The sequence below is a fragment of the Protopterus annectens genome, chromosome 2.part0 (genome assembly GCF_019279795.1).
Source record: "Protopterus annectens isolate FY-2018-M chromosome 2.part0, PAN1.0, whole genome shotgun sequence".
NCBI classification, from domain to species: domain Eukaryota; kingdom Metazoa; phylum Chordata; order Ceratodontiformes; family Protopteridae; genus Protopterus; species Protopterus annectens.
Genome location: NC_056728.1, coordinates 1,471,495,470 through 1,471,512,929, shown reverse-complemented (window position 1 = coordinate 1,471,512,929; position 17,460 = coordinate 1,471,495,470).

Genomic DNA, 17,460 nt, shown 5'->3' with positions numbered 1-17,460 from the left:
TTGAGTAGAAAGAAACTTATTGGCAAATGGCCTTAGATGCTGACAAAAAAAAACGGGCTTGAATGATTTAGTTAATATAAAGTGCTTTTTGAAGCACAGGTCTTTGAAAGTAAAGAAAAATCAATGAAAATGAGAATGATATTATTTAAGATTTTTATTGTTTATGTAATTTTATATATTCATATGCATTTATATATGTTTGTTTTAGAAGTTGCTTCAGAAGTGTTTTCATTGAAATGTTTAAAAATTAACAATTTCTTTAACTTAATTGAATTATTGACATTTTGGCACCAAAATGTGGGTATTTAAGGTACAATATTTTTATAGTTTAAATTATGTTTCTGAGGAAGTCAGTTATTGACGAAAGCGGTAATAAATTGTTGGTACGCTAACATCGTGTTTTTCTGTGCTTTATCAGCCATTGGAATATCCTTGCTGGTTTTTTGTAGTTTTTTAGTGACTCAAAGGGTCCTGATAATCTGTTCCAGAGGCATCTAGGGATGTTATCAAGGCCCATTGAGGCCTTGCTCTTGACTTTGTCAAACAGAGCTAGAACATACTCCTTATTTATAGTTGGAAGTGTTATGTTTTAGTGTATTTTGGGGGATGGTTGGTGTTGAGAAGAGGTAAATATGGAACTGAATTTGTCTGCCTGGTAAATGTGGCACCATTAACCACAAGTTCAGCACATTACTGTGTGCTGCCCATGAGATTTATGATAGTTGAGGAAGGCGTTATGGATATCTTTTTTCTGGGAGGATATCTTAACCTCAAAACTGGCTTTGCTTGACCTAGTTAGCCCTTTTAGTTATCTATTTAGTTTGATGAGAGAGATTTTATCTTTATTGGATGATTTATCACCATAACATTTCTCCTTTTGTTGTATATCCTGTTTAATTTGGGATGCCACCAGGGTGTTTTTTTTTTCTGGAGCTAGTCCTGTGCTTGCTGATGATAAGTTCTGCAGCCTCTATGCAGACATTGATATAACTTTACAGAGATTCTGAGAGCAATTTAGCATAGGCTGCTGTGTTCTCGGGGTTTGGAGGGACACTGAATTTTGACAAACTATTATTTAATAAAAAGGGAATTTTCGTTGGAATAGTTCTAACTGTTACTAGTTTTAATGAGATTATGGAGTTGATTTTGACTTTGAATTAGATAGCTTTATGATCGAACCTTACCATGGAGGATGAGACATTTGGGGAAATGCACCATTCTCCCATATTTGTGAGCATGAGGTCCAGTATGTTGTTCCATCTAGTGGGTGTTTTCACTATTTGGTCAAGGGGGCGTTGTATTTACAAAGTCCAGGAATTTCTGTGCCTGTAGCTTTGAGATCATGTAGGATTCCCAGTTTAGAGAGGTAATTAAAGTCTTGAATAAGTAGGGTCTCCAGTAAGTCCAAGTATGCATTGTGAACTTCTTGGTACATGGAGTGTGACCTATAGCTGGTTAGGATATGGAAATGGATTTTGACTATGATCATCTGCATGTGGAAGAACTCCAGCATGCCATCCTGTTTGACCATCCTAGAGATATGCTTTTTATTGGTGTACATTGAAATGTCTTCACCTTTAACCCTTGTCTGTGCAGCTACTGGTCTAAAATCATGGAAGGCACTAAACCCTTGCACTGCTGAGGTACTCTCTGCTGCTTTAAACCTTGTCTCAGTAACTGCACAGATTTCTATATTCTCGAGAGTGAGGAGGGCTTGGAGGGAGTGAAGTCTTTTATTTAGGCTTCTGTTATTGAGCATTAACACCTTGAGGTTCAGTTGAGTTGATTTTGCTATGTTGGTAGGTTTGTCAGTTTCACATTGCCTAAAAAAGGCACTGTCGGGGTGGATAAAGTTTTAGCCAGTATTCAAAACCCTAGAGGGAAAAGGTGCAAACCATCCTTGGAAAAACAATGTGGACTGCTAACTATGTCCTTTCAAAATACTGGATACACTTAGAATGATGCCAGGAAAACAGACAGCTGTTGAAATCAATCATTTCTTGCTCATATTGTGGTATCATCCTCAGTGATGATAATATGCTTCTTAATGCTCATACCAGCCTGAGACATATAGTGTGAAGTCTTCATAATTTCTCTCTTCTATTAGTCCAGGGTGGTACATTTCAGGTCATTTACTCCTACATAGACTATGATGCAATCATACTGGTACATGTGGAGTAATGACATCAGTGAGTTAGTGTGTGATTTGGCAGATCCTGGCTCTAGTTAAGCAACTAACAGTTATTTTCCCCTTGTTCAGCCTGGTTAGACAGGCATCAGTATGTCTTACATCAGAGCCCCCTATGACAAAAATCCTGGGAAGTGTGCTTGCTTGGCCTAGTGACTTAGTGTTTGGGGGGTCATTAAGAGTGACAGTATGTGTTGTGTTAGGTGTTATTTTTTTCTGAGTGCTTTTGGGCTTGCTGAGGCATAGTTTTGACAATGGGTGGTGTGACGCCCCAACACTGGCACAGTAATCAAGGAGCCTCAATCATCACCACTAGCAACAGTGAGGGACGTACAGAATGGGAGGACGACAAGTACACACACACACACACACACACACACACACACACACACACACACACACACACACACACACACACACACACACACACACACACACACTAACGTACAATTGCCCTTAAGAGCACACAGAGATCACAGTCAGTCTGGGGATGGTTTCTCCCTCTTTCTCCAGATCCCCAATAAGACTCCCCACTGATACAGCTATAGTGTTGAGATCTCAGCTGAGTGGCCAAATCAAAACCTCTAGCACCTTCTCTGTCTAACCAGTGCTTCGTGTCCCTGCCCAAATAGCTGGCACACACACACTTTGAGGTTTGATTTAGATACAAACACACACACACACTCCTGGAAAAGGCTGGCACGGGTTTACTACCTATGCCCCTTTCTTCCCAGACTATAAGGTACTTTCCACTGCCACCAACCACTCTTATCAGCTACTTTAGGCCCTTAACAAAGGGTGTCCAATCCTACTGTATAATGTTATTATTATCCAAATGGTAGTCTGACCAAGAGCAAGGCTATTTAGGAGTGGCCTGTACTGTGTCACCAAATACATATGCAAGTATCCTAAGAGCTTAAATATGTCTCACAAATATCAGCCACAAAGATAAGTTTAAATATATTTATTAATAAATAATAAGAGAATAAGACAATACTAAATATGCATTCAGTTATATCAGAGTTCAAAATCTCATGAAATATTTAAAACATTATTGCAGGACAGTCTCAAATAAATACAGGAAACTTCTAAACTAATCTTGACTATATTCCTAACTATATCTAAAAGAGTTATTATGCCTTACAAAGCTTACTCACAGCAAGGGAAGTACAGATATGATGATGAGTGGATGTTCTTGTTAGGTCAAAGACAAAATACAAAATGCACAGTCTCTCTCTGAGACAGTTCTTAAATTAATATGAAATATTACTGCTCGGTTAGCTTGGATGATATCACTTTTTTGTCACCTGACTTTAGTTCCCAAGCTACCCCCATTGTCAGAAAGTACAAGCATTTTTAGCATCTCTATGTGAAAACACATATCTCTCAGATGTTTGCAGATACTGAAAGTCATAAAACAATAAAACAATTCTGCATCTCAAATCTAGTAATTACTTCTCTTCCAAGACAATGCAAAAAACGTCTAGCTCTAGACATTGTGTCTGCTACATTGAAAGTGAGTGATAACTTGTATAGCACAATCGTAAAGCAATTTAATTTCAACTTAGTTTCTTGAAGTTTTGCAAGTTAACCTTTTATGTCCCAGTTTCTACTGTTAAAACATATACAGTTACACAATTACAGTAGTTTATATACATTTCTATTCTAATCCAGCAGGGCATGCTGTGGTTACATTTTAGCTCATTACATAACAACAGTTCTGTATAAATCATATCAATATTCTCAAATGACACAGAATTATTTACAAAATTCCAGATAGCTGGGCTGGCAGTGTGACAGGTGGTATAGGCTCTGTTATTTTGGAAGATTACTTTTCAGTACCTCAACATGCGTTAGTCTATATGTTGTGTACTATGGGAGGTGACTGTTAAGTATGTGGTTTGACAACTTGATGTGAGCTTGTATGCAAAAGTTTAGCCTCCTGTGTCATTGTGTATGTATACCTCTTACATACTGAGTCCACTTCTTTAAAGATTAAGTGGTTGTCAGTAAACATGAAGCAATTGCAACATTGTCTGAAGATGCCCATATCCACCAAGCTGGCTACAGAAAAGTTAGGAAATCGCACATCCATACTGTCCAGTACTTTGATTGGTGAGCTACAAGGGGATGGTGTATTGGGGTTAAAAGGCTATTAAGGGAAAACATTTTGTGCAGATGAATGTGGGTGCTTTATTGGGCAGGCTATGCTTAACAGAGCTAAAGTCTACTGACTTTAATGTTTACACAATACTGAATTCTACTAAATTTGTAGGTATTGCCACTCAATGCCCCACTAGCTGGTGTAAGTTTGTCTCCACACAAGGTATTTGATCTATGTTGCTGCTTTAAAGGGTGTAGTTTTATGGACCATTCTACAGGGAAAATGTGCTTTCTGGGTGTTTTCTACTGCACAGGGTGCTGCTAATCCATGAAAACATGCACAATTTATAGTAGCAGAGAGAAAAAAACCAGAAAACTAAATAATGAGCCCTCTGGCCAATAAAATGACTATACCATGAGTCTTTTTGTGTATTTCTAAGTTCAGATACACTAAACAAACACATCCTGCCATGAGGTGAACACATCCAGTCCTCCTAATGTAAAAACGCACTAGAAGAGAACCACAAGTGCAATACTATCACAAACCAATTAAATAGCTAGCTGGAAATCCCTTGTTGAAGGCAATTTCAAAACAGTCTTAACAGCAGTAGCAGTAAAAGGAAACACATTTTTTTTTACAAAAAATACAGTGAAATGCACACATAAAAGCTGGGAGCAGTAGCAATCACTCAAAATAACTTAAAGAAGTGCACTTTATCAATCAAATGTAGTTAACTTTACCTGGATGGCACGGGAGACAGGTAAACACTTCTGGAACACAGGTTAGGACTCCAAGCTTTGCTGAGCTGTAGGAAAATGAGCAGGAGAGAATATCTAATAAAGAAGGCTAGCTCAGGAGCAATGCTGGCTTGCTGGGTGGGCACTCAGTATCATGGATCAAAGGAAGACAATGGCTGGGAAGAGTACATAAATAGCTTATACAACAGACAATAGCAATGGATGAGGGGAGGGAGGGACTTTGGAAATCAGATTAACATAAGGGTTTAGGCCAGAGACAAAGCAGTTTAAAACCACCACAGCGAAAGAATGGGAGGGTTGGGAAAATGTACATGCAGGCTAGATAGACAGGAACAAGCAGGCTAGCTAGAGTGGCATCCAATCAAATAAAGCCAGTATAAGAGCTGATTTAGAAACTTTACCTTAAAGGACCACTACAGGCAAACAATGAAAAAACATATATTTTTTATCTTGCCGTGATTTACTGCACCTCCTAAAGCTGCCTGCAGCAAAATAAGTACTCATTCCTAATTTTATTTTTTTTTACTCTTGTCTGCCCTCATGGGAGAAGACATTATGATTCCTTTGGAAAGCTAAATCTGTCTCAATACACAGACTGTGAGAACAAATAGTCCTAACATTTGTTGTCAGACTAGACTTCCATTCACTTAGAATGGATCACCTGAAAAAAAATGCCAAGTTTGAGAGTCTGCAGCTCATGTGTCATTGACTGGTATATGATGAGTTTTACAAATGTTGTACCTATTGATGTACTGCACATTCTCTGAAATTAACTTGCAAAAGTGTCAACAAATTACTGAGAAAAAAAGACTCTTCACAAGGAGCAGTTTTGCAAGTTTCAATTCCTGACCAGGTTACTTCTCCCATCTCCCCTCCTTCAGTGGGCTACAGACTCACATTTCCAGCATGACAATAGACTTAAAAAAAAAAAATCACAGCCTGGTGTGCCACTAAAACTGTTCCTTATATGTCTCTTCACTTCTGAATAGCATTTCCCCAGGAATAAAAAAAAAAAAAAAAAAAAAAAAAACAAAGCACACATATCAGTCCAGAGTTTGGGCCAATCTATCCATTTCCTAATGTGCAAAGTAAAACATCCAGTTTATAATGCATTCTGGCTGCTGACATGGTTATCTTTACATAGTTATTCTCTTATAGCATAACCTGAACTTATGGCATTCAATGCCAAGCTTTACAACAGTTCTCAGTTTCTTAACAATGACCTCCCAAGTCTCTGATGTAATCCAGTACTTTGTCAATATACTGTAAATTGTTGTTGTGTCTTTCGGCTTATCCCAGTTAGGGGTCGCCACAGCGGAACTCCGGTCCGACAATGTTTGGTATTGGATTTTTACATGCCGAGTTACCAGCCCTGACGCACAACCTTCAACGAAGGCATGCCCATTCACGCATGCCTCCACACAGAAGACACTCTAGCTGAGAATTGATCATGACAATGTCTTGCTGTGAGGCAACAATACATGGATTAATACAAATATTTGTGCATGTATGACACGTACAATAATACACATATACCATCATTAAAACAAGATAAATGCAATATAAATCATATCAATATAATTATGATTTCTAGTTTATGACCCTGATTGTCTATGGAAACTTCTTTTTGAATTTATGTTCAAGCAATTGTATATTTGTTGTATATTATCTTGTTTAATTGTTTCTCAATATTCTAACCACTGTATGCTGCATCAATTGTAAAACTCTGATTTTACTCCTTTTATATTTTCTAGGCTCTTTGTACAAAATAGCTATGTTTGTATAATTTATTTTTATTATTTTTTTATAATTGTTTACTATGTATCTGGAGGTTTTCTCCCTGAGCCTCTGCTGAAAACGGTCACCTTGTGTCCAGCTGGACTAACCTGGTAAACAAATGGAAAATAAATAAAACATAAAATATACTAAGAAAATCAATCAATATACCAAGAAAAATCCAAAACTTAAGAAAAAAAACACAGAAGGAAGGAAAATGTTACCTTGATGCTGTCATGAAAATCCCACTCACTTATTCAGATATTATGGGCATATATATATATATATATAATATAACATATATAATATATTAGGCAAAACAACGTACCCAACACACTAGTCATAGGTGACTCTATAGTCAGGCACACTGATGTCCCACTCACCAGGCTAAACAAGAAGGTTAATGTCAGCTGCCTGTTGGGTGCCAGGATCTACCACATAACCCATGCACTCAGGTCACTCCACAACAAGTACAAATATGTCTCTGTCATTGTCCATCTTGGTGTGAATAACCTGAGATGCACCTCCATGGACTACATGAAAAGAGACATGGAAGAGCTCTCCGATCTTGTAGCCCAGGCAGGTATGACCCTAGCTCTGAGTAGCATTCTGCCATCACCCATTATGATACCGCAGTACAAGGACAAAATGATTGACTTCAACAATTGGCTAAGCTTCTGGTGTCATTCTAAGGGGATCCAGTATCTGTCTGCCTGGGATAACATGGTTGACAGACCACAATGCTTTGCCAGGGATGGCCTGCACCTGTCGCCCCAGGGATTCTGGATACTGGCTAAGGCTCTTGCTGCCCCTATATTGCCTTTTTTAGACAAGGTTCCAATGACAAATTCACCACTGTAACAGGAACAGGCAAGCAAAAACTGAGGGTAATGCTACTCAATGCTAGAAGTCTAAATCTCAAAATGCACTCACTCGAGGCACTCCTTAAAATAGAGAACATCAATATCTGTGCAGTGACTGAGACCTGGTTCAAGGCTCAAGAGAGCACCCCTGCACTACCAGGCTATAACTCATACCACACATTTTGGCCATGTAACCTGGACCGGAACACCAAAAGAGGAGGTGTGTCCCTATTCATTAAGGATATCCACTCCTCCAGGCTAGTAGCTCAGCATAATGCATCTGAGGTTATTCAACTAACTCTGGGCAAAACTGCAATCCAAATTGTAGCTTGCTACAGATCCCCCACCATGCCCCAGGATTCCCACTCCTCTTTTCTTGATATACTGGAAAGTATTAGGGTTCAACCAAACACCCTAATAATGGGCAATTTCAACTGCCCCACCATTAACTGGGAAAACTACTCATATACCAACTCCTTCACTACACATTTTCTGGAATTCATAAATTCCAATGCCCTGGATCAACTTATCCACACTCCCACCAAGGGCAACAATATCCTAGACCTAGTCATTACCAACATGAGTGACAGGTGTTCCACACCTGAAGTCAACTCCTCATTGATCAGATCCGACCATAAGCTAATCACCTTAGATATCCACATCCAGCCCCCACCCCCTATTAAGGGAACCATGGTAAAACATTTCTCCAAAGCCAACTTCATGCTTCATAAGACAGAAGTGGCGAACTTCATGACACCCATACAGATGGACAATACAGTTACGACTGCTGAATCCAGCACAAATGCACTCTATAAACACTTACCCAAGTGCATAGATTGTGCTATCCCAAACAGAACCAAGAAGCTATCCTCCAGAAAAAGGAAGCCAATCTGGTGGTCCCCTGTCATAAACAAACTGTCAACAGAAGGAAGAAGCTGTTGCAAAAGAGAGTAAAATCCCATGAGTGGTGGAGCTCCCTGGTCAGCCTCAGTAAAAAGCTAAGATCCCTTATAAGAGCCTCCAAAATTAGCTATGAAAACAAAATCACCACTGATTCTAAGGACAACTACAAAGCATTCTATAGCTATGTCAAGAGTCTCAATGGCAACACCCAGATCTGCTCTGAGTTACAGCACAACCGCATGAAAATTATAGAACCAACTGATATTGCCAGCATCGTGGCAGATAGGTTCAGTGCTAACCTTACCCCCCTCTCACCCCCTAAAGGGCCCATATCTATACTGGAAGAATGCAGAATCCCTGTAATCACAACTACACAGGTAAAAGCTGCACTCTCTAAAGTCAAAAACACAGCATCCATGGGACTGGACAACATCCCAGGCTGCATTTTACATGAACTTCAGCACAAACTGGCTCCCCACCTAACCACCATGTTCAATGATAGCCTCACATCAGGCTTTGTGCCCACTGAATGGTGCACAGCAACATTTATTCCACTCCACAAAGTGGGAGCCACCACTGATTCTGGGAACTATCGCCCGATTAGCCTGACGAACCTGGTCTGCAAGGCCATGGAACGTATCATCATGGAACTCATAAACAAAGACACTGGTAACCTCCAAACTCTGGACCCCACCCAGTTTGGGTTTGTGAAAGGCAGATCATGCCTCCTGAACCTAATCAACTTCTTTGAGGCAGTCGCCAAATCCGTAAATGAGGGTAAGGTGGTTCACACAGCCTATCTTGACCTCGCCAAGTCTTGCGACACCATCCCCCATTCTGGAATTATAGCTAAACTCACTAAATTAGGTATAAATCCCTACATCAGAAGATGGGTTGCCAACTGGCTCACTGACAGAACCCACACTGTAAAAGTTGCAGACTCCAAATTTGACTTCAAACCAGTGAAAAGTGGAGTACCACAGGGTTCCGTCCTGGTACCTCAACTGTTTGTTATCTACTTCTCTGAAGTACAGGCTAACACAGAAGGCCTCTGGCTTATGAAATTTGCAGATGACTGCAAACTAGGAGCCATAGTTGAGTCCCCAAATGATGTGGACATCCTACAGAAGGGCCTCACTGAGACAGATGCCTGGAGTCAGAGCCATGGCCTCAAGCTTAATGCCAAAAAGTGCATCATCATCCCCTTTGGTAAAAACTCTGTACTCATGAATTACCACAAAGGCAGCAGTCTACTTAACACCGAATGTGTGATAAGAGACCTCAGAACCCAGGTGGACAGTAGTCTCTCCTTTGATAATTATATCACCACAGTAGTCAGGAAGTCCTTCTACATGGCACACCTCATCACAAAAGGGTTCTCATCCAGGAAAAAAGAGGTCATTGCTCCCCTCTACTCAACACTCATTAGACCCATTATAGAGTACAATGCCCCTTTAGGAATGTGCCTCAAAAGACATCTGCAGCAGCTGGAAAGACCACAGAAGTACCTCACAAAAAGAATTACTGGCCTCAAACAGATGCCCTACACTGACCATCTAAAAAAACTCCAGCTTTACTCCGTAGCATATTGCCTAATCCGAGGTGATTTCTGCCTAACATATAAAGCTATATCAAACCCAGAGCTTTTGGAAATGCTACACCTAAAAAATCCCAGTCCCTCCAAACTACATGCTCTAGGGACCTAAACCTTGTCACCGCAATAAACAGGACATGCTGGAGGGATAGATTCCTGTCCCAGAGACTTCCCATACTCTGGAACAAGTTACCCATCTATGTCGAGCAAAGTTCCTCATTAGCACTCTTCAAGAAAAGTCTTTGAGTGGATGGAAAATAGGAAATATACCCCAGGAATCACTACAGTGGCTCTGCTCGACAGTGGCACAGGGAAACTTTCTTGGGTGGCATAAGCCAGGGAACCTTGTTGGCTAGGCTTACTTAGGCCCTTTGGCTGATAGCCTAGTACCTACCTATGAATGTATCATTAGATTAAATACAATATTATGTAGCATTGAAATGTGCTGACATTATAAGGGTGACAGTTCATCATTTACTCATAAAGCAAATGTCAGAGAGGAAAAGTTCAAATAGTGGATAAAGAGGATGAGAGAAGAGAAGACAGAGTGAGAAAAAGTATTTGTTGAAGTAATAATTAGGGTAGATATGGGAGGCAGGAGCAAAAATGAGTAAAAGCAACATTACAAGTAAGAAACAAAACCAAGGAAAAGAAGAAATAACATGGACAACATGATTTACAGCTGCAGACTGTCAACTACTGTAAAGTAAATCTGCACTGATACCTGCTTGCTGCCCTGCTGAGAGGGACACTTGTGTAAGTGCAGTGGACTGGCTCCAGTAGGAAGGGATGGCAGCATACCTCTCAACATCATAGAACAAGAAATCTGGACAAGGCCATAAATAATAGGGGACAAAGGCCCAAAAATGGGACAATTTATAAATATTGCACTTACAGACTTAGAAAGTTGCTAAACAGGTTTTGCATTAGAGTGAATTTTCTTAAGGATATGAAGTCAGAAAATCAAATGCCTGTCAATTTTCAAACTTCAGTGTTCAATGATTTGCCAGTGATTTGACAGAAAACTGCAATTTTATGAAAACCAGACAAAATATCTGGACTTTCTGCAAAAAAATCTGTGCTGTTGAGAGATATGGATCTGAGCCCTGAACCAACACCCATCAATCATTTTCATTTGTTTGCCAAAGCCATTACAGCAGTGTTTTGCAGAGAGGTGGGAAAGGCCTTAAATTTGACTGGTATGTTGTGTGGGTGTGGGTAGCTGTGTTTGTGGAAGGTGGAGGTGTGCCTTTGTAAGTGTGGTGCGAATGTTATGGATTATGAAATGGAGAGATTAAAAGTAAATTTGTGCTCAGTGAAGTCCCTAGCAATTTCATCACTGCTTGATTCAGACATATACATTCCCCTGTGTTTGTCAGTAATATGTTTGAGTGCATTGTTTTGGAGTGTGGTATCACTGCTACAGCTGCTGGTACTCTTTCAATACAAATATCTGCTTTGGAAGTTTTCTCCAGGAGTCTGTTGTTGAGAGGATGAGAAATACACAGCAAGTATACAACATAGACAAACTACATAAAGCAATAGTCAGAAAAAGTACTAGGTCATATCAGAGGCTTGGGAGGTCATTGTTAAGAAATTGAGAACAGTTGTAAAATTTATCATTAAATACCATAAGTTCAGGTCATGCTATAAGAGAATAACTATGTAAATATAACCATGTTAGCAGCCAAAATGCATTACAAGTTGAATATTTTACTGTGCACATTTTAAATGGATAGACTGGCCTAAACTCTGGAGTGATGCGTTTGCCTTTTTTTTTTTTTTTATTCCTGGGAAATGCTATTCAGAAGTGAAGAGACATAGAAGGGAACAGATTTAGTGGCACACCAGCCTGTGATTTTTTTATGTCTGTTGTCATGCAAAGCTAACTAAATAGTTGAATCTAGCAAAGCTGGAAATGCGAGACTGTAGCCCACTGAAGGAGGGGAGATGGGAGGAGTAACCTGGCCAGGAACTGAAATTTGCAAAACTGCTCCTTGTGAAAAAGTCTTTTTTATCTCAGTAATTTGTTGACACTTTTGCAAGTTTCTTTCAGAGAATGTGTAGTACATCAGTATGAACAACATTTGTAAAACTCAGTTCATACCCGTCAATGACACATGAGCTGCAGACTCTCAAACTTGGTAGTTTTTTTAGGAGGTCATCCACGTATGCTTGTGCCAAATTCATAGATGAAATAATGAAAAAATACATTGTAATGGATTCATGGATAGTGAACGATTCATGGGTGTTTTTAGAAAAAGTTAATAATCTCACATTTCATAAAGAGCATAATTTTTTGACTATAGATGTAAAAGACTTGTATACCAGTATCCCACACCAGCAAGGAATAGAATGGGCAACAGCTAGAATGAAACAGAATGGGGCCCCAGATGATGAAGTTGCATTAGTGCAAGAGATATTAGATGTGATCTTGTCATACAATTTTCTATTGTTTGACAATCAATTTTATCTTCAAAAAAAAAGGAGTCGCAATGGGATCCCCCTGTGGATGTAGCTTTGCCAATTTAGTGATTTCATATTGGGAAAACACATGCGTGTTTGTTAATCAAGTTCTGAAACACTTAGTCAAATTTTATGTGAGGTTTATTGATGATATATTGCTGATTATTGAAGGTGATGATTTGGTAGCAACCAACATAGTAGATATAGGTTCATAGGTTTATACTAGGCTATCTGCCCTAAGGCATTTATAAGCCTAGCCCAAATTTTTGTGGCTTACGCCACCCCTTATATGAAAAAATACTGTGCCCATTAGTTTGTTGTGCCTCTGTCCAGCAGTGACACAGATATGATTCCCGGGGGCTCAACAATTGACAACTACTGACTTCCTGCATTTGGCATATAACTTTAGCACTACCTCAATACCATTTTTGGACGTTCATCTTACTAAAAATGTCCAACAGGGGGTATATGAAGCAAACATTTTTAGAAAGCCCGCCTATTCTAATAAATTTCTCCACTTTTCTAGTGCACATCCTATGCACCAAAAAAAGTCTATCATCAAAGGTCAGTTAGTTAGAGCTGCACGTATGATAACCACAGATATACATTTTGAAAAAGAATGTATGAATTTAAAACAAATGTTTCTGAATAGGGATTATCCAGCTTCTATTATAGAAGAATTAATAGATGAAGTCACATCTAAGAGAAGTAATGGACATTTCAAACCTATTTTGGAGCAGAATAAGAGAGGTCAATATAGTCCCTCTATGTCACAAAGTAATGGAGGGACACAAGGTCCAATACATCAACAACAAACAGATACAGAATTCCACCTAGCATGTGTTTTAAAGTTCTCATTGGATTATTGATACATAAAAGAAATTTTGATAAAAAATTGGGCTTTATTAAAAGACAACAACAGTCTTATGTCTAAACTGGGTATTACTCCCAGGATAGTTTGGAAAAGAGGTTTAAGCTTTAAAGAATTATTCCATCAAAAACAACCGACACATGCAAGGACATTTAATAAGGGGATGATGCAATGTGGAAATTGTCCTTACTGCCACCATATGTCATTAGGTATCAACATTAACATCAATGGCTTTAAGTTAAGTACAAAAGGGAAATTTAACTGCAACTCGAAGGGAGTTGTATATGTGGCAGTTTGCCAAGGCTGTCCTTCTTTTTACATAGGTAAAACGGAACGTAGACTGAGGGATAGAGTTTATGAACATTTGAGAAGTATCAACTTGCAAAAAGAAGATAATGCCTTAGCTAGACATGTTGTTGCTAATCCCTATCATAAGTTTCAGTTCAAAATTATTGACCAAGTTATATAAGATGTTAGGGGAGGCCCTTTTGGCCTTTTACTAGAAAAGAAAGAGTTACTATAGCAAATTAAACTTAATGCCTATTCTGATCCAGGTTTAAATGAAAAATGTTCCCTAATGTGTTTACTAAAACTTAGAAGTTTGGAAAGATAAGGTGCTTTTTCATAAACTTTATTAGGGACTTGGTTGGGGACTTGTTTACACTATGTGTATACATAATATTTATATAGAATTTTAAACATGAATCAGTAATGTGGTTTGCATTCCATTTACTAAGCACAATTGATGAACATCAAGTAGGCACTTTATGTGGAAGTTCAATAGTTTTAATAGTTTCAATAGTTTCAATAATAATAATAATTTTAACAATCTTAATTTTAGTTGATATTTTTGCAAAAATGTTCAGAATGTTTTAACATGTTTAATATCATTTTATATTGCTAACATTATCTAGGGCATCGGCAGCAAGTACTAACATGAAAACTCTTAGGAATATTAGTTATTATGGTTAGGTGCATTTAGATGTTTTTAAAGTAATTTTGTATATTTATATATATATATATATATATATATATATATATATATATATATATATAATTTTTTTAAAAATATTAATGTTAGAAAGACACAATTTGAGATTTCAAGTTAGCGTAGATTGTTGTTTATATGGGTAGTCTAATTTAATCTTATTTTTATTCAGACAAGTATATTTTAAAGTATGAAATGCATCAATACGATCTTCGTAATATGAAGCGGTTTTAGCATGTCCTGTATAGTATTTATAGTATTTATATGCATTTGTTTAATTTACTATATCTTGCATATGCTAGTAGTAGCATTAGATTCGTGTACATATCTTTTTAGTTTGCACTTATTAGTTGTTACAATATAAGACTAGTAGAACATTATATATTATATATTTGTTTGTTATTATTGTGGTTTTAAAATAATCCGATTCATGGTAATAGCTGTTTTAATTTGAGAGTTTGTGCCTTTAAGATATCTGCGGTTTAATTACACCATTAGAGTATTTGGCGCGCAGTATAAATATGACTTGATAAGAAATTTTTATTGTTTTGCATTTATTCTGAAGAAGTCTAACTATAGTGTTGGACGAAAAATGTATGTATTTTAGCGTTTCAATAAATTTTGTGGTTCTTCAAGTAGTACGGCTTTTAGCGGTAATTTTAAACAGTTTTTTTCAGGTGTTCCATTCTAAGTGAATGGAAGTCTAGTCTGACAACAAATTGTAGGGCTATTTGTTCTCACAGTCTGTGCATTATGGGACAGATTTAGCTTTCCAAAGGAATCACGATGTCTGCCCTCATGAGGGCAGACAAGAGTAAAAACAAAATAAAATTAGGAAACAGTACTTATTTTGCTGCAGGCCATGGCACTACAGCGGTAGCATTGCTGCCTCAGTACAAGAGGTTCTCCTGTTCAATTCTCGGCTGGAGTGCCTTCTGTGTGGAGTCTGCAGGTCCTCCCCGCGGTCGAGTGGCCTCGGAAAGACATTCGTGAATGGGCGTGCCTTCGCTGAAGGTTGGGTGTTGGGCTGGCACCTCAGCACCATAAAAATCTACTGCCAATCATTAGTGGACTGGAGTTCTGCTGTGGTGACCCCTAACCGGGAAAAGACAAACAATAACTTATTTTGCTGCAGGCAGCTTTGGGAGGTGTAGTGAATCATGGCAAGATAAAAGATATATGTTTTCTTCATCATTTGCCTGTAGTTAGTAGTGGTGGATGGGACAGGCACAGAATGCAACTGTAAGCAGATAAATGATAAGCAGAATATAAAAGCAATGAAGCATAAACTGCAGCAGAGAAAATTCTATCATTATTGAACTTCAACTACAGCATAAGGCACCATGCTATGCAGGAATTTACCAGAAACATTGTTTATGGAAAAATCCAGTAATACATGACTAAGGTTCAGATCTGGTAGTGGTAAACAGTCCTGCTACAACTGTGAATTAAACTCCAAGACTGTGTTCCAGCAGGGTTTAAAATACAAACAGATAGCTATTATAAGTAATTCTACTTGTAGAAATAGAAGTGTGAATACTGTAGAAACACAATCTCCCCACAACTGCAAGTCTTCAAATTAAAATACAAGACTGTCATCCCAGAACAAGGTAAAACATGCAAATAGATAACTTTTCTGGCTGAAACATGAAAAATGCAAAAAAATTACAAAGAAGAATCACCACACAGATCACAGTAAGTGCAACTTAAGTATTTAAGCAGAATTTAAATAATCAGCTTTATTTTCTTGAAGAAAAGCTAGTTAAGCACAGTTCCACACCTCTCCAAGGCTTGGATAAAAGAGTCTGGGTGAGGGTAGCTCTGTGATGGAAATTACAGGCTAGCTATAGAGGCATCCAATCAAATAAAGCCAGTATTGGAGCAGTTTCAGAAACTTTAGCTTAATGTGTTAACAGGGGATGGGAAAGACATAGAATGCGACTTTCAGCAGGTAAATGATAATCAGAATATAAAAGCACTGAAGCACAAACTGGAGGAGAGAAAATTCTCTCACTATTGAATTTCTACTACAGTTGAAGGCACCAAACTAAGGAGAAATGTACTAGTAACACTCTTTATGGAAAAAATGCAATAATGAATGACTAAGGCTCAAATCTGGTAGTAGTAAACAGTCCTGCCACAACTGAATTACACTACAAAACTATGCTCCAGCAGGGTTTGGAATACAAACAGATTGCTTTTACAAGTAATTCTACTTGTGGAAATAGAAGTGCATATTAATGTAGGAACATACATTTCCCACAACTGCAAATCTGCAAATTAAAATACAAGACTAACGTCCATGAACAAACTAAAAAATGCAAATAGATAACCTTTTTTGCCTAAAACATGGAAAACAAGCAGAAAAGCACAAAGAAATATAACTGCAGAGTTTGCTGTAAGTACAACTAAAATATATATTAAATATTATATATTAAATATTTCAACAGAATTGAAATAATTCTATTTCCTTTTTAGTGAAAAGCTAGCTACTTATAGTTATACATCTGATCTGTGAACAAGTTTCACACTCTGCATCACTTGTACTGTTTCTCAAAGCTCAGTTAGGCATGCCATCTATCCAGTATTTTTCCGGACTATCTGGAAATCAGAATGATTCTTCAGTAGTCCAGAGAATAATGTACAAACTCCAGTATTCTGTTTAGCAGCATGAACAGAATGCTGGAGTTTGTAAAATAGCAGCATTAATCTGCTTTTGACAAAAACATTTGCTAAAGTGATATGTATGTGTCCAAGACTATTTAAATAAATAAAAAAAAATAGTCAAATACAATGCCGTGATTAGGTAAAAAAAAATAGATGTAATAATGACGTACACATTTACATCATAAAATGTGCAGGGAAGCGAGTGCTATGTGGGCACAAGTGACCACTGTCATTGGTGTTGCAGGGGATCTGGCTTTGGTCTGATGTTCGCTACAGTGAATG